This window comes from Amblyomma mixtum, chromosome 2 (genome assembly GCF_055824585.1).
Source record: "Amblyomma mixtum isolate Tamu chromosome 2, ASM5582458v1, whole genome shotgun sequence".
NCBI classification, from domain to species: Eukaryota; Metazoa; Arthropoda; class Arachnida; order Ixodida; family Ixodidae; genus Amblyomma; species Amblyomma mixtum.
Genome location: NC_143013.1, coordinates 288163333 through 288186220, shown reverse-complemented (window position 1 = coordinate 288186220; position 22888 = coordinate 288163333).

The window sequence follows — 22888 nt, the reverse complement described above, 5'->3', positions numbered from 1 at the left end:
GCTTCTCTGCTCCGCTTGGACTCGCGTCCCTTAACAGAGTCTAACGCTCTGGGGCCTTGGACACAACCTTCCAGACAATGGAAAGCGGTGAAAGCGCTCCTGACTTTCTTAAGGGACTCGGGGTTGCATTCCCACCTATAATATTGAAGTTCTCAGTGCGCGCCCTCTGTCTCTGTGACATAGTGGTCGCTGGACACTTAGACAACTCATTTCCTTGCCGCTCTTTTTCCTTTTTTCCCCTTTGTTGCCCTCCCCAAGTGTAGGGTAGCCAACTGGGCATCGCCTGGTTAACCTCCCTGCCTTTCCGTCCTTTTCTCTCTCTCTCTCTCTCGAAACCGTCACCACTGCACAGCTCCATAATGTCCCAAGGGGTGCTCACAATTCCGGTTGTCAGTATTGTATTCTGGCGCATGTCTGAAGTAGAAATTGATTCACATCAAGCATTTCTAGTACGAGTTCATTCATGGGCAATTAATGATATGCAACCATGGCTCCGTCATAGATCCATGTAGGTCTCTCCAGTACGCATGCAAAAGTTCCCGCAGATATGCACATTGGCGCGACGTCACAGTGTCGTCCACTCATGTTAACGGAAGGCACAAAATAACTGCGTGAGTTTTTTTTCGGCTCAGCATTGTTTTTGCCGCTATACATCACTAGTTCTCATATCGATTCATATCGATCCACATGACTAAGAAACTAGCCATTGTTTAACTAATGCTGAACTTGCATTGTTTAATTCAAGTTCAGCTTTTCAATGCAAGTTGCAAGTTAAACTAGCATTGTTTAACTCCAGGGACCATTTTTTTTTTCACAGCGCTGAGTGACCCATTCAGTGAAAGTGCCTTAAAAAAAAAGCGATCGTCATATTTAGCGTATATAGGGCGCGAAGGGTAGTGTGAGCGCTACTATACCACGAGTAGCACGCCCACTGCACCAGACTAGCGTGCGGAAACAACCCTATTTTATGTTCTCCTTGCTTGACATTTATTTGGAGTGGCACTGGCTTTGAGCGGAAGCTTGTAAACGACACCGGCTGGTCTGCTGCCGGCGATCTTTTTTCTTGCTTTTTTTTTTTACAAAACACATACTCGTACCGTCACGCCCACAACACAGAAAAACTCTACGACAAGCTAATTTCTTACACGATAAGATTCGACAGCTGTCTGCAACATAAGCTTACACGAGAAAATTAAAGGACGAAATTTTAATTAAAAAATCACGTTAATAAAAAAAAACCCTCCTAGTTCGGAAGCGTTCATAATTCCTTTACAGCAGTGTCGTTGTGCGAGTTTCAACCACAAGGATGCATCGCCCATTTTTGGAGGAGAAAAGTGTGCTGTTATCGCTTTTAGGCACTTTTCGAATGAATCCACGAAAGCAGATCCAGCATAACTTAGTTTTGCGAATATATAATATCTGCTTCCAACAACTTTAGCCAAGTATAGAATGAAAGCGTCAAAATAAAACAAAACACATCTAGAACAAAAGGTTTGGGGATACTTTCCGGATTAACATCGATGCGTAAGCCCGACTTCTTTAGTCATAATAATTTTTGAGCGAAACCTTTCTATACAGATGCCCAATCAGAACCAAAGTACTTTTGTAAGAAACAAGGCTCATCTTGATCTATACACGAATTGTGCATGCATTTGTGGTAGATCTGTGGTTGTTTGCGTCCTGGAAGAAATTGAATCCAGCTCAAGGAATGACATTGGTTCGTTTATTTCTATTAAATGCTATCGGACACGCATCTCGTCATGAGAACGTTACGAACTAATACTTCATGCTTGAATTGCCGCAGTTTTCCAGTTACCTTGTACATCACGGCGACAAACACATCATATCTGCAAGCTGTCAGCTCTGTCCCGTTTTTTTTTTTTGTCTGGCTTTTAAAAGACACACAGAGCTGCAGTTGATGCGATGCTGGAAACGAAGGACAAAAATCACTCAGTCATACAGAAGAACATAACACATGAAATAGGTAAACGTCTACCACTGATTATGCTGTGTTATGCCAGACAAACTACTCATGTTGAATGATCAAATAAGCCGCGGATAATACGGATACGGCGAACACACGCTGCGAGAATTTTCACACTTATTGGAACAACTCCACCGGAGTTCCCTACACTCACTCTTCATTGGGTTAAAGCATGAATATCTGTACTACGTTTGGAATTAATGCCCGTATAATTCTGGATGCAGAGAGGCAGCATCTGCTCTGAGTCCCATGGGCGTCCGGAGGGGGGGGCAAGGGGGGGCGGCTGCACCCCCCTGGAAAATCACTCACTCGAACCGTGAGTGATGGCCGCACGCCAGGGGCGGTGGTGCGCTCAGCCAAAAGGGTAAAAGCAGCCCCGCTTCGACGCTTGGTCACATCTGCGAAATGCCGCGTCCGGGCGCGCGTCGTTCCGCCGTTTTCAAACCACGCCACCGCCAGCTCTGCTGAAGGACGACCTGTTGCAGACATGCGGCGGCACCGGCGAGCATGTGTTTCGAGCCGTCTTGAGATGGGTGTCTGTTTCTTTGATCTCTAGAGAGATAGCGACACGGAGGCAGACAGTGCACAGGGCACAGGTCGCTCGCTATAATCATGATACGTTCGTACGCCGGCCACCGATGAATTCTTGAGGGGGGAAGGACAAATCAGCCGTGTCCACCCCCGCTTTGTCGGGCTGCTCAGGGGCAAGCGGGCGACGAGTTGGCGCCGCCGCCGCTCGCTGTCCCCTCCGATCCACGGGAGAGCTCAGTGCGGTAGAAGCGCCGCTTTCAGAACCTTCGGCAAAGGGGATTAGCTGCTTTTGTTCACGGCGACGCAGTCTCCAGAGGCGCCCCCACACCAGCGTTCCTTGCGTCTTCTCCGAAAACCAGCGCCTTTGGTCAACGCAGCCCGATGGCGCCTGCCTGGCTCGTCTGTCACCTCTGGCTGGGCCTCAAATCACAACAGCGCCCATGTACTGTGCGTGTCAGTGCATGGTAAAGAGACCCAGGTGGTCGACATTATCCGAAACTCTGTACTACTCCGTCCCTTATAGCCTGAGTCGTTTTGGGGCTCTGAACCCCATAAAAGCACAAAAACAAATTTTCCGACCGAATTAGTTGCGGGTGTCCCTTCCCCTCGGAAGTCGCGCGGCGTTCCTTACACCCCAAAAGTGCGCATTCGTGGATATTGTGGCAAGTAAGCCCTTGCACATGTGCGCGCCTCTGTGTTTGTGCTTCGGTGTTTTTAGTGGCGGGTTGTCAACGAAGGTGAGAACAACCAAGACAGCGGACGAGAAAACGACGAGCGGCGAGCAGTGTGTGTGCGGTTGCTCGACTGTGCGGATGCGCGAGCAAGATGGAGCGAGGTGTATGAAGCTGCGAGCGTGCATTTATCTTGTAAATAAGTTTTCGTTGTATATAGTCATCTTTTGTTTTCAACGTACTCGTTCAACCATTTTTCCAATCAATATATATGATGACTGTGCACTGAGAGCGTGTAATGAAGCACAGAAATGAATTTATCACCCGTGTAACTACGCAATTCGCCCAGAAAAATCCGAGGCGCCTACAGTTGCTGTTCAAGGAAGACTGACTGAGTGACTGTAGTTGCGTGTTTGTGAACATATTGCGTTGTGTGCTGGTCATCAATTCGGGTGAGTCGAGAACCCGTATGCAGTAAGACTGAGCACTTCGAGTATTGATAGTATCTTTTTGCATTATTATTAATTTTAATTGTTTCTTTGTTGATAAACTCCAATGTATCTCTACAATCCGCGCTTTAATTTGCTGCTTGTAATTTTCTTTCATGTGTGTATTTTACTTATTTTTTATTTATATATAAATAAATAAATTTACTCCGCAAATAGTGCCTTTTCGCTACGAATATACCCCCCCCCCCCCCCCTCCGGCGCCAACAACCAATGGGCCCCCCCCTGAAAAAAATTCTGCGGACGCCCTTGGCTCTGACCCATACCTCTGTGTTAGTTGGCATTGCCGGAACGCTCGCACACAAGAACGTGAACTTCAGAGGGCCGGTAAAATTGAAACCACTGTAGACCCCCTTCCTTCGTTCCCTTTTATCCATCAACTTCCTCAGGTATACGCCTTCGTTAACTGTACTGTATGTCATCAGACCAGCGATTCTACCCTCGCTCTTGAGTAAGAGTTCCCAATGCGTTGCGTGCCTCATTTTTCTCTCATTTTTTTTCCCGGAAAAAGCTGATTGGGGCGCAGAAGATAAGTTCTGTGAAACAAACCTGAAATACGAATCTGACAGTTTAAAATGGAGGTATTTTTCGAAGACTGCATTGTTGTAAAGGGCCACACAAGTGAAATGCGGTGATAACCAAGTGTGTGGAATACCTCTTCAAATATCAAAACTGTCCGTTTCAAGCCACGCTTTATAACGAAGAGCAATAGAGTGCCTGTGGACTCCGTAAGCTCTCGTATTTGCTGGTGTCATGAATTCACAAAACGTCTCTATTTTTCGCAAGTTGATTCAGTCTGTTGGCTTAACCGGTGAACTAAGCTGCTCTAACAAAGTCGTGCGAGTAAGTTGGCGCCTATCAGAACAATACAGTCCGAAGTTCACATGCCAGCTGTTTTACAGTCACTTTGAAATTATCGTCTTGCCCTTTTTTCTTTCTTAGCCTTCTCACTTGGTTCAACCTTTCCTTAATGGAGTGAAATGAAGCACGTAGCTTCCATCAGAATAGTCCCTAGTGCAAAACCAATCACGTTCCGTGTATTAACTACTCATACCCTTCTAATACAAAATACGTGACACCGTTGACGGAGTACTTTTAGAGATTCGATTGCATCCCGCTTCCAATATAAGTTTCAAATTACGGGATGCACTCAACGTTGGTAATAGCTGAAAACATCACTCTGCTCCATGGTATACACAACAAGAGTATTCAGCAATAAAAAAAATTATGAATTACCGCTCGGTGCCTCAGATTTGTATAAGGGGCATCTGGACATGCGTAGTTTAGGAAGGAAGCCAGCGCAACGTGTTGACTGCCGAACCTTTTTCCTCCTTTCCCGAAATTGAAATGTCTAGCCGCGTGCTAGGGATTCGTCGCCGACTGATGGCCGTCAGTATTTCATACTGAAACCGTCACAAAACAAGGGCGTCTGATCTTTAACATTTTGTACATCAAGTTTTAAGGTCTCAAAGGTACTGCTTGGAGTAAATTTTAGTCCCTAGATTTTATAGGTGATAAACAGGCAGGTTTTAGTTGACATTACATCATGCAAAAGGTAAGCTGATACGCTAGCTGGTTTTCAGACATCATGAGATAAGTAGCGTTTGCAGACGAGAGAGTGATGGGAAAATGACGCACACAACTGCGCTGAGCTAATATCTTTTGTTCAGCGCAGTTGTGTGCGTCGTTTTTTCTTCACTGCACTCGTCTGCAAGCGCTGCTTATTCCATGACATCATACGAACACACTGTATTAAACAGGATTGGACGGCAAAACAATTTTTTATATTTTTTTAATTGAATTAATCAGAGGAAGGCAAAGATGCTAGCTATAAAGACATCCGATTGCTATGATGTGATGAAAAGGAAAACAATATTTCAGGGCACTGCAGCAGTTGTTTTGCACCAGCTATTCTATACTCTGCATTGCTTGCTTTCTGCTGCAGTTTCTGAGCCCAACTGCTCACACTCTGAGGCTTTTATCAGAGACCTAAGGCATGGAGTTAATGCTTGGTGAGGTCGCCCGATTTCTGGAAACACAAAGCACGTGACCTTTTACAGTGACACAAACTCAGTGCTCATCCATAAGCTGTGAGTTTAGTGCCGGCCACATTCGTACGCATTCTACAGGTCACGATGTTGCCTACAGGAAACTCGCGTTGAATTCCTGTGATCAGGAAAAGTGGCTCTGATGGCTCAGGGTTTCTCTCAGCAGTACCTAAAGGCCCAGCGGCGCAAACTGAAATTTGTGCTTGAAATACATACAAAGTCAAACAATAAAAATGCACAGGGAGAGAAGACACACACGAGAACGAACTTCACACCTTGCAAACTAGCACACAATTCGCGCGGATCTCCAAGATGATTGCAAGGCTTCGAAATTGACATTAATCTTAGAAGGTGTTTTTTTTTTCCATGCAGTAGAATAAATTTTTAGACTACCCTAGCAACAGGGTCAGTCCTATTTATGTCTTTATTGGTCCCACGGTGCTAGTATTGGAAGTTTCCAAACCTTTTATCGATCCCACCAGCAAGACCTTCTGTATTCGTGCATTCGTGGTTTCTTATAACGTATACAGATAGTTTTGAAACCTTTTCCCTCATAGCCTGAGTCACTTTGGGACGTTAAACATTTCCCTATAAGCCATTGCTGCCCTCAGCATGAATTCATGTTTTCAGTACTCTACACCATGAATTAGGTCAAATTTGGCCGTTTGTTCCGCGGAATTAAACTTTTTTTCACACTAACTCGCGAAGCTACTTGCCTCATAGAAAAACTATAAAATAGAGTGCCCCTTCTCAGATCTAGCCGCATGTGCTTATACTCTAACATCTGGACCTACGAAAAGTCGACGTTGCTCATTTCGATTTGCTTCTTGTGTTTATAAGTATATGAACTGCTATCCACCGCGAACCCCGCATGGTTGCGCCAGTTTCTTCTCCCACACACCTGCCCGCCATTTTTATGGTTTCTCACTCGTCCCAACTCTGTCATTTCTTCTCGCACATAGTATGTGTTGTAGTAAGCAAGAAAGAAATTTATGCAAGCCTAGAGATTTGTCAGTCGAAAGGTATGCATGCGAACCAACTTGGAAACTTTTGCTGTGTCGCAATAGACTGAGCGTCGGAAGGGCTTCATACTCCTAATGTTCTTTCTTTAAATAATAAAGAGTAAGCTGTAGCGGTCGTAAAGTCCGTAGCGCTGTTTTTTGTATGTGTGTGCATTTCTGTGTGAGCTGTTAACGCGCCTGCACGAAGGTTTTTCCAAACTTTTCGAGACATAATGTAAATACGGACGAGTTACAACCCACTCGCTATCGTGAGATATGCAAACAGCTAAAACGAACGTACGGGCGAAACCAATATCTCCATGGAAAACTTCGCGACAAATCTCGATCGTTGCTAATATGTCGCAACCGCGAATTTCTTCCTGTGAGCTCTGACGGGAGTAAGCGCGAAGATTTTTTAGAGCTTGTGCTCGTTGATTTTGATGGCAACCACATTCCCGCAGTCTATGCGCTGCATGTCACTTTATGAGCTTGTCTGCCTGCCTATAACTTCTCTAGTTTTGGCTGACATTGAACTAAAATATTCAGTATTTTCTCTTGCATTCGTTTAAACGCTCATGCGTCGCAGGTTTGATTATTTGTGGCTGCGGAAATATTGCTGGGAACCAATACAGTTTCAAGGTGTGCCAACATCCTTCCGCAGTTTTTAACCTTCTTTCATGATGAAACTAACACTTTGAGCACCTCTCTGTTTTTTCTCTTGCTTCAGGCAGATATACATGTGCTGTTATAAGTAAAAAGAACAAGCTATATACTGTTCTCTGTGCAATCACGCCTTCCCTATCAGAAATGAAATAACGTTGTTTGTAATAAAAGACAGCACTTGTGACCGCCCCCAGTCTGCACACTGGTTGCCTAATAATTTCAATCACGCAAGCCGTGAAACTGGAAGAAAATTGCTTGCTGCGTTTACTTTTCCCGGCACATGGATAGCAGCACTGGGTTTGAAAAGACGGTTTATGTGCTGTGATTTATACCTAAGGACTCCGAGCCAGTTTCCTGCCACTCTTTCTCACATTTAAGAGTAGATCCTCGATTAAGAAAGCGCTCAAAATTGCAAAAACTAATTTTTTTTTAACCTGAAGCAGCAGCACAGTTTAAAATTTTTCATTTTTGTGCGTACGTTAAAAGGAAATACTTTTATTGCCTAATGAATTATTGATATTGGCACTTCAAAAGCATACCAACGATAGTAGTTTAGAAATGCATTAATAAATTCCAACGTAGCAATAGTAGTGTTACAAGCTTTTTGCTATCTGTACATTCACTAATACCAGCCCGTTGACAATACCCCCAGTAACTAGCAATGTCTATTGCAAAGTAATGAACACAGCTGTTATCAATGAATCAATGAAAAATTAAACTGACCAATATTTTTTTTCAGTACTTTGTGCTTACATGAAGAAAACAATCCTACATTTGATGTACTCAGGAAGCCACTTCAGTTTACCTCTTACTCGACTCCTCCGTGACCGCCAATGCTTTTCACCGCAGGATCTGTCATCACCTAAGCTATATTCTAAATTCTCAAAAGGTTTTACGTCCCACCACCTTATTCTGATTTTAATCCACCAACAAGCACGTATGTAGATAAAAATGAAATCAATAGGCTTCTTCACAGCCCTAAAGTTGAGTGAAAATGTGAACACGTAGTTTCATTATATTGGTACCAGTTCATCCAAGCCTGCGTGGTTCTTTTAGTTCCAAGCCAAAGTCTTCGACCTGAGATGGCAAGCGCTTCATAACATAACGTATCCTTTCACACCGCCTGCGATTTCTCGCGCCAACTGCGCAAAGCGGATAACCACCGATGACTCCACACAGACAAAACAAAACAAAAACTTGCAGAGAGGCGAATCAGACGGCAGCTGGTCAGACTGTCTGCGCAACAGCTTTAGGAGGAGCGGATTTCATTAAGGGATTTGCTTCGCTTTTACTCCATTTCTTTCCTTCTCATTTTCGCCTCTTTTTGACTCAACCAGCATTACGTATCTCATTTCGTGAGGTCAACGACTTCTTGTGGGATTACGCGCGCGTTCTTCATTTCTCGCTATCCGCAAGCTCCATTTCTCAGGTGTGTGCCCCCTGTGTTGCGTGGTTGGGAGCTCGAAAGGCTTTCACCAGCTTCCCGCGCTGCGCTAAGTTCACCGCAATGATGACCGGTTAGTTCACCGGGGCACCGACCCGTAACATGACCCGTAATACTCCAAGTCCTGTGACCCGTTTGCTTTCCCATTGCGTTAGACAGAAATAAACCGCGGCTTATTGAGTGCGTGTCATCAGGTCACTGAGGTTGTGTGGCTTGTGTGGGTAGAGGCATGCTTTGCCCTTAAGCGAGAATTCGAAAGTCTCGTTGCCGCTTTCCTTCTTTAGGCTGCATTGTGATCAAAATCACGTCACCTCCAGAAATAATCCTTAATTTCCAAAGAAACAGAAAGCAAAAAAAAAATCGCTACCCATATTAGTTTCTTTCACCTCTTGGTCCAAATCGCATGCCTTACCACACTGTGCGGCATTTTACTTTGCGCACATAACCTCCCCAGTCCAATCACTTTTGAGGCTAATGTTCATGATGGCACTTTGGTTGTGCCGAGCAGTCGCATTTCTAATAGTGGCTCAGTGGCTCGGTGGCTCAGTGGTTATGGTGCTCGGCTGCTGACCTAAAGGACGCGGGTTCGATCCCGGCCGCGGCGGCTGGAATTTCTTTGGAGGAGAAATTCTAGAGGCCCGTGTACTGTGCGATGTCGGTGCACGTTAAAGAACCCCAGGTGGTCGAAATTTCCGGAGCCCTTCACTACGGCGTCTCTCATAGTCTGAGTCGCTTTGGGACGTTAAACCCCATAAACCAAACCAAACCAAACCATTTTACTGCAGTGACAAACTAACTCGTACTTAAAATATGGTCCGATATCTGCTTACGTCGGTCCTGCGTTCCACTGACCTCGCGCTCCATTAACCATCGTGGAAATAACACCTAACTTATTTCATACATGCTGCCAGCTTATTTTTCTGGCGTGGCCATCGGTGAATATTCTGCAGTGCGCAGCCACTTTACCCTCGCGAAGGCCGGAAGATTCGTCGAGTGAAAAAAAAAAAATGTCAACACCCAGGCCTATTTCCGTCTTCTTGCAGTGGTTGAGAGCGAGCAAGCTTGGATTGGTAACGGAGTTCTTTTTGTTCTAATGCATGCTAGTGTATGCAAAAAATATTAATTTTTCAAGCAGGATTCTTAGTTTAAGGGTATCAAAATGAAAAGATCACCGGACATAGTGATTCTATTTAAAAAAATTACCGACGATTACGTTACTTCCTAATGCGAAATTTGAGCGCAGCAAATAAGCTGTTTCACCTTTTCGATAGATTGAGGCAAAGAAATCGAGCAACACATGTATGCGCTATCACAGATTTTTTGTTTATTTTTCACACGTATTCCTTTAACAAAGACTCCACTAACAGTTCTTGACAGTCATGAAGGAAGCTTTGTGGTCGGAGAAATAGACTGATATATGTTCGACTTGGTACACCAATGCTTGATTAACAAAGACGAGATCTATACAAGTGTCTCGCGAGGTTGTCACAGCCGTGGGACGCGTTACGAGCGAGAGGAACGGGATGTTCTCCCGCATAAGTGTTAGGAAATTGCTGTTTGTCTTTATGTCAACATTAAAGTCCCCCACTACTAACATCGGTGTGGATCGATGGACGGTTAATGCGAGTTGCAGGAAGTGCACGACGTCTTTCGTGAGTGCGGTAGGGGCGAAGTAGGCAGCTACTACCAGCAAGCCGTTGGGCAACTTTGCGGCGCACAGTTCGGCAACTTCATGTGACGTGCCAAACATTTCGACTGGTATTGCAGAGAGACCTGTGCGCAAGTAGATAGCGACTTCCGCCGCTCTGTTGTGGTCTCTGCGAGCACCACAGCAGTATAGGAAATCTATGATTTCGAGAGGCTCTTCGGGATCCATCCAGTTTTCAGCAAAGCAAAGTACAGAGGAATGGCGCAGAATGTGATCGTGGTGTACGTCCTTGGCATGTGCGGCAAGGGAGCGTACGTTAAGAATGTGGTTGTGAATGATGAATCAAGTGCTGCCAGCGAATGACGCGTCCATTGGCTGTCTGCGTGTGTTACTGATGTGTGGTTAACATGTTAAGCTTCGCCTGTAAGAGTGGAACGCGACAGCGTCTTGCAACGCTGCCAGGGAGTCCACAGAACGCCATCGCCAATTCGGCTGTACGCCTTGCTGGACGGTAAATTTATTTTTTGAGGAAAGGAAATGTATCTCTCTCGCATATCTGGGTGGACACCTGCACCTCGCCGTAAGGGAAAGGGGGAAGATGGGAGTGAACGAAGACGCCGTATTAGCTAGACGCGCCTTTGTTCATTCCAAACCGTTCAGCTGGCATTACGGAGTGGCTAGCGTGCTCGTATCGCACTCCGGAGACCCTGGTTCGATTCCCCAACTCGACCAATTTCGTTCTCGGTTTTATTGATTTATGCGGTCTAACTAGAAAGGTTAATTAGGCTATTTCATATTTATATTCTTGTATTTCTATCCATCGTGTTCTGTCATTAACCTGTCAATTGTTGGAACTGTCTAGGATGTTCGACACAACGTATATGAAACGAGCAACGTCTTTCTGAGTGGGGAAGTGCGTGGTGGTGGAGGGAACGCGGCTTCGTACTTATCTGTTTTTTTTTTCAGCAGCGTCTCCTTCCGCGGACGCTGTTGTCGCTGCGGCGCGCGTCTTTCTTTTCTTTTCTTTTCTTTTCTTTTCTTTTCTTCTGACCTCTTCATTCTCCTCTATATTAATTAGGCTAATTGATTAATTAAGCAATTAACTAAACTCAGTCCAACTTAGTTGCAGCATCACTATACGATCCCTTTGATTGGTTGCATGGTTACTAGCCAAAGTACAATTGGCCCCATTTGAAATTCGCGCACTGTGACGTCACGAGCATTTCGACCAATTGAAAAGCGTTATATTGGGGGCGGAGCTGGTTACGAGGCCGACGCCGACGCCGACGACGACGCGAAACCCAGGAACGGACGCCAAAGAGCTGCGCTCTAAAAAGCAAACACTGTTCGTGCGTGAGTGTGCCTGCTCTTGTAAGATGGAGTATGAGTGCATTTGTTTGTGTGTGCTGGCTGTGATTCATTTCGCGAAATCAAAACAGAAGTAAGCAAGTATAAAAAAGGCAGCCGTTCAAATTCGACAATTATTCTCAAGAAAAGTGACAGCATCCCAAATCAAACACCGCGTCTGCTTTCATCTCACGTAGAACTCGGAGTAGGAACTAAGTATGAAATTGTCACGCACTGCGGTCACTAGCAAGGCATTTCCCTTGTTTAATCCGGGCGCCTTTTGCCTGCAATTCGCTCACTCTTACTTGTCACAGTGAATAATAAATAGGGATTTTTTTCTTTCATCTCATGCCATTTGAATCCTTAACCATAATGAATGCAAATCAGCATCAACAACGGTCCCTAGTGCGCTTATTATAAGAAAAATTAGTTCTCAGACGAGCTAGAACTTTATTTCTCTCTGCTAAAAAGCTTTTTTTTTTTATTCAGCATAAAAGAACCTTTTCCAATTATGGCAACAAAACAAAACTCTAAGAAAGTGAAACCTTACTTTGCTTTCCTAATGTGTTGCTTCAGCAAATTTATTGAAGCATCCTTTGCATCACCATTTTAATAACCGTGCTTTATTAGCGAGACCCTAATTCTATATTTGAACCACTAAAGAAAAATTTAATTACCGTTCTCAATCTAAAAGTTACAAGGCAAGGTTTCTCTTGTTACTCTTAGAGGCGGAATAAAATGTACGCCTCAAATATTTCGTGGGAATTTCGGAAGAAAAAACTTTCTGTTAAATAAAATTTCTGTTCTTTGAATTGTAGCTTTGCAAAAAAAAAACAATATGTATTTTAACTTTGATTCTTTATTATGTCATTATGGCGTCAAGGAGACTTCACAAAGCAAAGAACCGGAGCACATATTTCACCTAAACCCAACTTAAAATTCCAACTTCCGAACCGGCGTATGCAAAAATTTTAAACTGTATGCTTTCGCTAGAAAGATATAAAGATATATACGCTCTGTGACATTGCCTTCGACATCTTCTAGATGTTTTAAAAGAACTTCAGTTTGGGCTAGATGGCTCATTAATTCCGACTGAAAAGGCAATAGCGCTAAAGCGAGGTAGCGCATGTCCTGCGTCAGTCTTTCTTGTGTATGTCACGCTTCAACGCTATTGCCTTTTCAGAACTTCATTTTATTGTTTCATATTTCCATGGACATAAGCAATAATTTCTGAACGTGTGCTGACAGAGACTACAGAGCATCAATCAGCGCAACCCGGTAAACTTTTCGAGATTAACTTTTAGCGCCTTCTTTGCAGAACCATTTTGTGACCCACTCCGTCCCAGAATAAACACTTTCTCAGGATGGATGATGTGCGAAAACGGGGAACAGGATATATTTAATTATGCAAGCAAGTCGGTGCTAATTGACTCCTTCTGGTGTCCGCAGTCGACATTTCTGCTTCGCATTGCGAAAGCATGAAAGGATCGCCCATGCAACCTGATAATTAAATTGCTTCAGCTCATATGCTGCATAGTAAAGACCAAGGTCAGCTCGTTGCTACTGCAGCGGCAGCCCTGGTGACAGAGATTTCATAATTCGTGGCGGAACACGTTCGCTTTGACTTGGCCCGCGTTCGTCCGCGACTCCGTACATTCCTCGGGCAGTTGGCGTTGATGACGCAGTACCAGGCTATTGGTTAAACAAAATCGAATTAGATTACCAAAAAATAATATCCCTTTGGGGAAGGCCTGCAACTTTTCTGCTTCATCTTTCCAGTTTTACGCAGATTAATCTAACAAAAAACGCTGCAGAAATATGTGTCACGCGCTACATACTGATTCCAATCAAGCTGAAGGTAAAATTGAAGTACGCTGTTTATACTTGTAGAGGAATTTACTTTGTAGAATCGTCCAAAGCTCTTTCTAGGGCGTTCAAAGGATACACCCGGGCGTATACTGGCGTGATTTACGAGTGACATAGGGCTCCAAACAAGGCTGTATTGCGCATGTAGATTGAAGTGTATTGTGTTTCACTCCACATGTCTTCAAGAGCTCTATCGGGCAAGCCAGGCAGCGGCGACTGTGAAACTGTGCAGAATCGAGCGCGCCACCGGCGCCCTCTAGGCAGCTGTGTGGGAGACTGTACACACGAAGCGAACTGGAAGGCTATTTTTAACGGAGGAGGTTGCAAGCCTAAAAGCAACAACACTGCTCATGAGAAAGCAAGCATAGCACACACACTAACATTGAAAGCTAATAATCTACACAACGTAACAGATATTTTCGCGCTTCTTTATTCTTGAACAACACATTTCGATCTACCCTCCATTCTACCTTCAAGAGTTTGTGTGGGAAATTTTTTTCAATTTCGTGACAACCCCACCAGAAATACAGAGTAATGTTTTACTGTTTTAGAATTTGTACTGAGCGGAAAACACTTATACGGGAGGCTCTCTACTTGGGGATGGTCGAATAAAAATCGCCCAGCGCGAATCGAAAGAGGTACAACTGTAGCGCAATGCGCATGCCCAGTTGTCCCTCCTTTGGTCACTTCGGACTAGAATAGCAGGCGGCTTTGTCTGAAATGATTAAAATCGACGGACTAGCTTTTCTTATGAACCATCAGCGTCAAATAAATCATGAAGGGAACAACTGAAATGATTTCACCAGAAGATGAAAATATCAGGTGTTGTCGAAAAAATATCCACGCAGAACTATTCACGTCATCGAAGACAAAATGAATTTAACCTTCATTGACTAGTGTTTCGTTCTTTTTATTTAAGTCAGATTTCGTGACACCGGAGATTGGGGTGGTCTTGGCACGACAACGCAAGATCCAAAATGTCCGCCATCATAGGAGAGCGCTGAGATCTGTGGGACAAATTGAGCGTCTGCCCCAGTTTTCCAGAACCACGCTGACCCAATTAGAGCACATAACGGCAGAGAAACATGGCACCAGCACATGACCTACGTATACGGTCTAATACTTTCGAGCACGTCCAAAGAAACCCTCTCGACCAGCGCCAGTATTAAGTAAGCCTCATTGGCGCCCTCTAGACATCACACATTACCTATGATTTTGAAGGACTGACGTCTACAGAAATGCTTCATGCCCTTACGGAGCCACTTCACGCCCGTTCTTCAGCCGCCGTACAATGTCAGCGTAAAAAGGTACCAAAGTGATGATAGTGACCTCATAAAGAAAGGCCCCGACAAAAGTCACTGCATTTAGGTAATGGTGGGCGATATGTTAGCAAACAAGCTAGAAAAGATTGTACTGAGGTGTATCTAGCACCGTAGTCTGTTAAACCATTTCAGGGATACGGCTGACCGCACCAGTGGTAATCATGGATCTCTCGTAGAACTCCTGTGTAGCGCATAGGCAGGCAAAGTGGCAGGCCATGCCATATTTGCACAGAGAAGGTGCTTTTACATTCGCGCACGCTTGTCAAACCGATGAACGTTAGGCAAGCGCCTGCAAGAAAAACACCCAAATCATCGCAAGTAGGCCAACTGCCGACTTAGCTCTTCACTTTTTATTAGCCTACATTCACACCGCAAGGGCAAGGATGGCTGGCCGTGGATTCGCGGTCCATTGACGCTAACGTACATCGCCTTGCAGAGTTTCCCACAGCAATCAATATCAGCCAGAGAGGACGAAGCAACGATCGGGGAATGATCGGTGAACGTTTGATGTTTCTCCATTTCTGCGTTCTCTGTCGTTAAGTATAAGAATTTTAAGATATTAGTATCCTAAATAAAAAGTAGAAAGCGAATGCAAATAATATAAATTATTTCCATCTTATAAAATGGGCTAGACCTCAACCGGATGCAATTAATGCCCACAACAAGAGAGCTATAGGTCTCGTACCACGTGGTCATGTCTGTCACGGCGTCACTTGAAAGTACTCTACAGGTGACAAAACAAGCTACACCTGAAGTGCCTGATTTTGGTGATGATGAATTTTTATGGTTCAAGGGCATCTGGGGTCAAAGAACGCCATGGCGCAAGGTATTTTCTTCGACTCAAGGTAATGACGATTTTGGCATGACGATTTAGGCCATAGTCAGTATACTCTTCGATGTTAATTTCATGGGATCCAGGAAGGGCTAGTATAGGCACGTTTTCATCGTTTATACTTGCTTTTAGGCCTATGTACAGTTCTTTATCATGAGCTCATTCCTTATTCGCGCAATAAAAGTGAACTTTAGCAGTAAACAGAGATGACGATTCGGTTAGAATGCAGCTTTGCAGATACCAAAAAGTGGTAAGTGGTAAAGAAGCAAATAAATTAATAGTAGAACTGTACGCAGCGTTCAGCGATGCCAACAAGCATAGCCTATATTAAAATCAGTTTCATCATGCCGTCGATTTCAAATGGTTGCAATCAAGCAAAGACCCAAATACGGCAAATAGGCTCAAATACGATAAAATGAGGCGGCAGTTGGTAGGTGTCCCCACTTGGTTTTTTCTGCTTTTGGTTAGTGTAAAATACCAAGACCATTGAGCAAGAAGATGTATAAGTCAAACGAGAAAGTGTTGACTGAAGTGATGCCTGCTCGTTACAAAACCCTTCGAAATCAAAACAGCTCGCCTAATCCTCAACTTTCGCTCGTTTTCAATCACGCATATGTGTTGATAACTCATAAAATGACCACAATGATTCGATTAAAAATTTAAAGCCACCTTCAAAGCTCCAGCAGCCGCTTTCGCCTCACACAAATAGCATCACGAACTCGCCAACCACCCAACTTCATCTACCAAGGTAGTCAGCCCTTCCTGCTGCCAAAAATATTTTCGAATCTGCTGTCGAGGCGGCAGTGAAAGTCGCTGTTGAGTCACTACCCGTATGCAGAGCTACAGTGCACCATGTGCAAACAAAAGGCAGCTGCAAGTCTAAACACTCAGCCAATCCACCTCTTTGCCTTTTAAATGATGACGCCTTTCGCTTCGAGATGTTCAAGATCTAGAAAGAGGAATTTCACTAGCGAATCTTTCATTTCGTTTATAAAGAAAGAAAAGAAAGGATCAGTACGCTTGTCATCCTGATTTCGTAGAAAACATTTAAATTCCCCTCTACAGAGGTTTGAGAAAGAGGAACTTCTGTTTGGATGGTCCCACTGATGCTTACCGGTATGTACACCACACTCCGCGGCCGCACTTTTAGAGAACAGCACAACTCCGTGGGCGTTGCTTTGAATCATGCCCCCGAAAAAAAGAAAAGACGCGGTCGGATGCAGCATAGACCTCCAGGAAATATCGACAAACATGTTTATTGTCTCTTTGTTGGCTCCCTTTTTAATGAAGTAAACTGAGAAAGCTCTGTCCTAACTTCCCTCAAGAAATCCGTCGATCACCCTTAAGAGTGAGCTAATTTTGTTCCACATCAAGCGAGGCACACACCCTTCATGGAAGGCGTTGGCCATCTGTGGCTCAATGTTAGGTTGCTGCTTTGAAATCATACAGTTTCTATCGTGGGCGTCGTCATCGATTTTCGATATCCAAATTCTGAGTTTCCGATATGAGAGCATTATTCGTTTTATTTCATGGTATATTAAAACTTTCTAGCGAACAAATATTAATATGCGATTCTTCTAGCAAGCAAAAGCAACAGTATGCGCTTACCTTCCATCTGATATACTTACGTTGACATTTCTTACCCATGGAAAGAAAAAAAAAGAAACAGAGTCGAGCAAATCGAAAGAAATTGAGAAGTATAGAAACCTTCTCTCTGAGAAACTGTGCTGCATCACTAAAGGTGCCGCTAGCGTTATCTAATCAAGGGCCTAGTACCCGACATTCTTCTTAACGCCACGGACGTAGTAATTGGCGGTCGCCCCAAAGTATCTAATGCAGAAAGAAAAGGGAGCATATTGATCATGAACAGTCATTTGTCTCGGGCTTTTCGTAGTTCGCATATTTCCACTGCTTCATCGCCCTTTAGGTGCGATCGAAAAATTATAATTACACCTGCTTTATTAAACACAGCACATAAGGCTTACTTGAAGGAAAAGCTCCAAATGACGAGAGCTTGACTATGGTGCAGGCTTCTTATCATCGGCGGATTCTCAAGTTAATAGTAGAGAATAATTTGCTTTACGAGATAATAAAAGCACTCTTCAAGTAAAAAAATGACGACAAAAGTGAGAACCTAAAGCCCAAACATTTAAGAATAATTTTTCGTAGTGTGCAGAACGCTTAGATATATTAAAAAAAAAGCATTTTAAAGATTTTCATAACCACCTAAACGTAAGTCGCGTGTCTTCAAGTCTCAATTCTTTATGTTTCTGTCTTCTTCTAGCAAGGAATAAATTTATTTTCCCAAATAGCTAGCCCATTTTGATAGCTAAGGAGCTAGGTAGATTATTTTCACAAGCGCGTAATTGAAATGTTTTGCATGCTTCTCCATGCCATTGATCATTAAGTCATGCGCAATAAGACCACGCAGGGCTAGTCCTGTGATCAGCCGTGGTTACATAACCAGCCTCATCATGACAATCACCGTGACGTCATCGCTAGCATAGCTTCTAAAAAAAACACGAGGAGCAATCGGAAACTCAAAAATCGAATAAATACGAATCACAAAATCACAGCTTAGAAAATCGTACAAAAGCTCCGCTAGATAAGCGCCTTGATGAGGAGCATAATCGTCTAGGCATTTTTTCTTTAATGAAGTTCACAGAATACAGTTACTTTTTTTTTAGTTCTATTTTAACACGCATGGACCCTGTACACATGGGCACTTTAAATCATACCAACTGCAGAATGGCACTGGTATGTTTTAGAGGCCAATCGGATGCATGGCAGTAGACGGGCTAGTTCTCAATTTTTTGTCGAAGGATTTCTCTAACGCGTGTATTCTTGACTGCGTGTGACAAGGAAAGCGACAAGGACTCCGATAAACGAACGTAATGACAGTACGGGCCAAGCAGCTCGCGTTCTGCTGGAAAAATTACAAGCATCTGCACAACTTGAAGTTAGTCGAGAGATGTAAATGTTTCCATCTCTCTCGTAAGCGAGAAACAAGCGATAACGAAGTAAGCAGTGACTGCATTTGCGAAAAAATCTGGTGCGAAAGCAGGGATTTGTATTCGTATGGTTTCTTTACGTAAACTAAAACCCTTGAAGAATGCTTAATACATTTGCGCTTTTTCCTCTGTTGAGACATAACGCAACGCCAAGCCACTTCCTGCCTGGAGAAGTAAAAGTCACGCGTTGTTCTAAACTGGAACGCGTCGCTTTTTCCGAACTGAGAAGCCCCACTCGCGAAAGGGACTAGTATATCCGCAACACGTACCTGTAGTTCGCTGTGCTTAATTTTCTTAATTTTTTGTTTACTGTAGGCAGTGTTTTCAACGCACCTATAGCAACGCAGGTGGTGACAAAACGAAGATGCGTCACTCGATGTTGACTGGCTTCGAGAGCGTGCGTTCGGCGTCGCTACGTGACTTCCTCCGGCAACCAAGAGCTCGCCCCTTTTTTTTGTGTGTCCGGAGACTCACTGAGGGTATATTTAGTGGTAGGTCTTTTGTGCCGTTCTCGCTGTTTGCCTCGCTTATAGTGAACCTCGGATTACGAAACTGCACCTGTGCCGGCGACAACTTTGCAGAGCTTGTCCGGCTTGCTTGACGTCGTCCCAGTGGCGGCTTCCGTTTGGCGCAACATGACGCACTTGTACGCTATGTTTCTGCTGGGTACGAATTTAACCCCACATTGAGGCGCTCACATTGTCATGCATCGGCACGTTCATTATTGGTGCAACGCAGAATCCAACTTTCAGGGCTTCCTATTGGATTCAACGTGCTTTCGAGCCAGTGGCGTGTTCCTTTGAATAGTAAAGAATATTTGTAAAATAAACAACAACTAATAAGTCGCTGTAAGGCGTACGCTCTCATTCAATGAATATATTAGCAGAACGGGATGGATACGATTTGCAGCACTAAGTACTGCTGTTCCAGACTGTGCTCCTGAAGTGATGCTCCCACTGCTCAGTTCACTGTTCAGCGGTTCGAACAGGCCTTCTGTCTGCGTTGACGCGAGTCCTCGAACGGGTTGAAGCACGAATTCTTTTGTTCTCAGGACTTGATGTGTGCTAAGAGAAAATATTGTCAATAACCTTTTTTTAGTGGTCATGCCGAAGTTTGTGCTCACTTTCAGAGACAGTTTAGCTTCTAGGACAAGCAATAGCTATGATGTTTTGAGTTTGAACAAATAGCCTCGAAGTAAAGAATCACAGAAGAGGGCAAATACGGGCTGGTTGGTACATGTTTTACGAATTGGAAAAACAGCGCAATCAAAGACCAGACACAAGAGAATGACAAAACACCAGCGCTGTAGAGGGCAAATACGGGCTGGTTGGTACATGTTTTACGAATTGGAATTGGTGTTTTGTCGTTCTCTTGTGTCTCGTCTTTGATCGCGCTGTTTTTCCAATTCATAAAGAATCAGTTGCTCTTGCAGAATTCTCAACAGCGCTTATTGTGACATCTAGATATTCCATTTAAAATCTTCTTTCCATTCTATGGCTTATTCACCACGTCGGAGAATTACTCATGCACGTAATGAGAAAGTTATTAGAAATTTATAAAACAAGATTTCAGACACGTTAATTCAATGCGGCCGTTCGCTTGGCGATAATGCTGAGTTAACTATAACGAATAAGTGCTTGTTTAACAGCTATTGAAATCAACACAATCTTGTGAAGGCTGCTGCAGACGGCAGGAAGAGTCAAACGAGTATGCCGACACGCCGACACGCTAGTAGGAGTAGGGTAAAAAACTAAAAACTAAAAAAAAGTTACGTAAAACCAGTCGAAAGGTATTAGAGAAGCATTGAGTTCAGGTGACCCGAATGCGGCACCAAATATATGCTGCTGGTTTCTTTAACATCCAGGGTGGCGAACGCAAGCAGAACAAAAAATTCAAGGCTTGTCTTTGTTTCGAAGGGCAAGGAAATACGTCTGGAAATCTAACTTAATGCGGTGCAGTGCAGGAATTCAGCAGTAAACTTGCGCGAGCTTATGTTTGCGTTTTGCTCTAAATTTTTTCTTACATTCAATTTGTTTCGCTCAACAGAGTGCGCAAAGTTCGCTTGCCCTTTTTGGTCTATACACCAAAAGTCTGGACCGTATAGCCTTCGCTCCTATGCTAATGAACCCCAGTCATTCAAGAGGCGTGCTCATACAGTGGACACTGGTATCTGACTACATGAGGGTATGTATCAACACCAATTTCTTAAAGGGCAGACTGGCGTCTGCAGTCAGTTTACTGCAATTCATCAACATAGGCAATTCAGCTGTGAGTTAGAGGCTCGCAAAATGCGCGTTGCGAATGACGCAATGCATATATCTGCCGCAACTGCCCCATACTCCCCATGTTACTGTAGCGCCAACTAATGACGCTCACGTTCCCTGCCCCAAAGGCAAGGGCCCCTGTCTAGCTCCACCCTGTACGGCACTTTCTTTACGTTGCCTAATGTTCACTTTCTCTTCAGCCCTCGAAACGGCCGTCTCCGTGCCTGACCTTCACTCTCGTGGCAACAACGCTAGCAAATGTCGGTCCTTAAACAATGCGCCGCTCGCCTTGCCGTTCCGTTCTTTTACTACATTTGAAGGCGCCCCTCCAAAGGTTCCTTGCGGGTCGCTAAGGAGCTTCACACACATAACAGCTGATAAAAAAATTACGTCATCATTGCGTCAACGCTTGAAATCTGGATGGAGCCGCAATACCCTTACCTTCGGGGCTTTTATTTCTTGAAGCCCGCGTTGAAAATGAGTGCAAGCTGAAAAGTGAACTCTTTTTATCGCGGAGTCGATGATCTTTTGAGTGCTTGTTGTACATAAGACGAGCGAACCACTTGGCGCCGCTCAGAGCTGAGTCTGATTGAGAGAGCGCAGCTTTAGAACCAGCCACGACGCCGAGGACGGTTGCGAAAAGCCTTCTTGAGGCCTCTGGTCGTTATATCAATGTTTTAAATCCTGCTTGGGTAGTGTTCTGATGTATAAATGCACATGCACACTATATGTGCCCCATAAATACCATGTCAAACGAATAGATGCACTGCATTTAATGCCGTGAAACAAGCCTGCAGAGAATGAACAACAGCAGATCTCGCGGCGGTCAGAAAGGGCCTTGAGCTGACAACGACTGTCATTCTGTTTGCGGTGCTTTTGTGCAATCAGTGGGTCTCAATCAGTCAAGCTCCGGTCATAAAAGGGCCCGTGAAATGAGCCGCGAAAGACGTGTGCCGTTTCTGCTTGCATGCGCGAATACCTCGTTCATTCTGTTATGCAAGAGGGTCTTCGTTATACGGTCTTGCATTGCGTTATGCAACTGACAGTGTTCTCGTGACGACTCTGATTCCATTGCTCTCCATATTATTCTTTTATTTCTGCGAGGTCTTCCCACTGCCATAAAAACTAAGTAGAGAAGGACAGCGACTTATCATTTGTTACGCACAGGTTTAAACAGTGGTTAAGTTTTATGTGCCAACTTTCAGAATATCTTCGTACTAAAATCTCAAAATGAATTCCTTTTGAGTATTCAAACTCTATCTAATCTTACAAAACCAGATTTCGCACATCGTGTGTTTCCATTCTCGTTTGCGCTAGTCACAGCTGTGATTCATGTTTTAGCATGGGTAGTCATATGGACAGCCGTAAGTTTCACAAGACGGTTCAAGGACAGACGTGTAAAGTTGTCCTTCCCTTATATCTGTGCAAATATTCCTCTGCAACGCAAGGAAAATATCGCTGTATAAGAAATGCGGCACATATCTAACCTGCGAGTACAACTCTGCTGCTGTACTGGTCGGTTATTGTACACGGCTACTGGTAAAAGTGCTTCTTGTTCACGTTAAAACTTACTGCAACGAGCTCCCCTGCACCTACGGAAATAGTGTTAGTGTGTCATCTGTTGCTGAGTGTGTTGCACTTACGAGGAGGTACTTAGTGGTCATCGGCATGACCGTCAACCCTGCCCGTGCAGCTTGTAAAAGAGCTGGACGGCTTTCGGCTCAACTCGTGACAATATGGACGATCATTG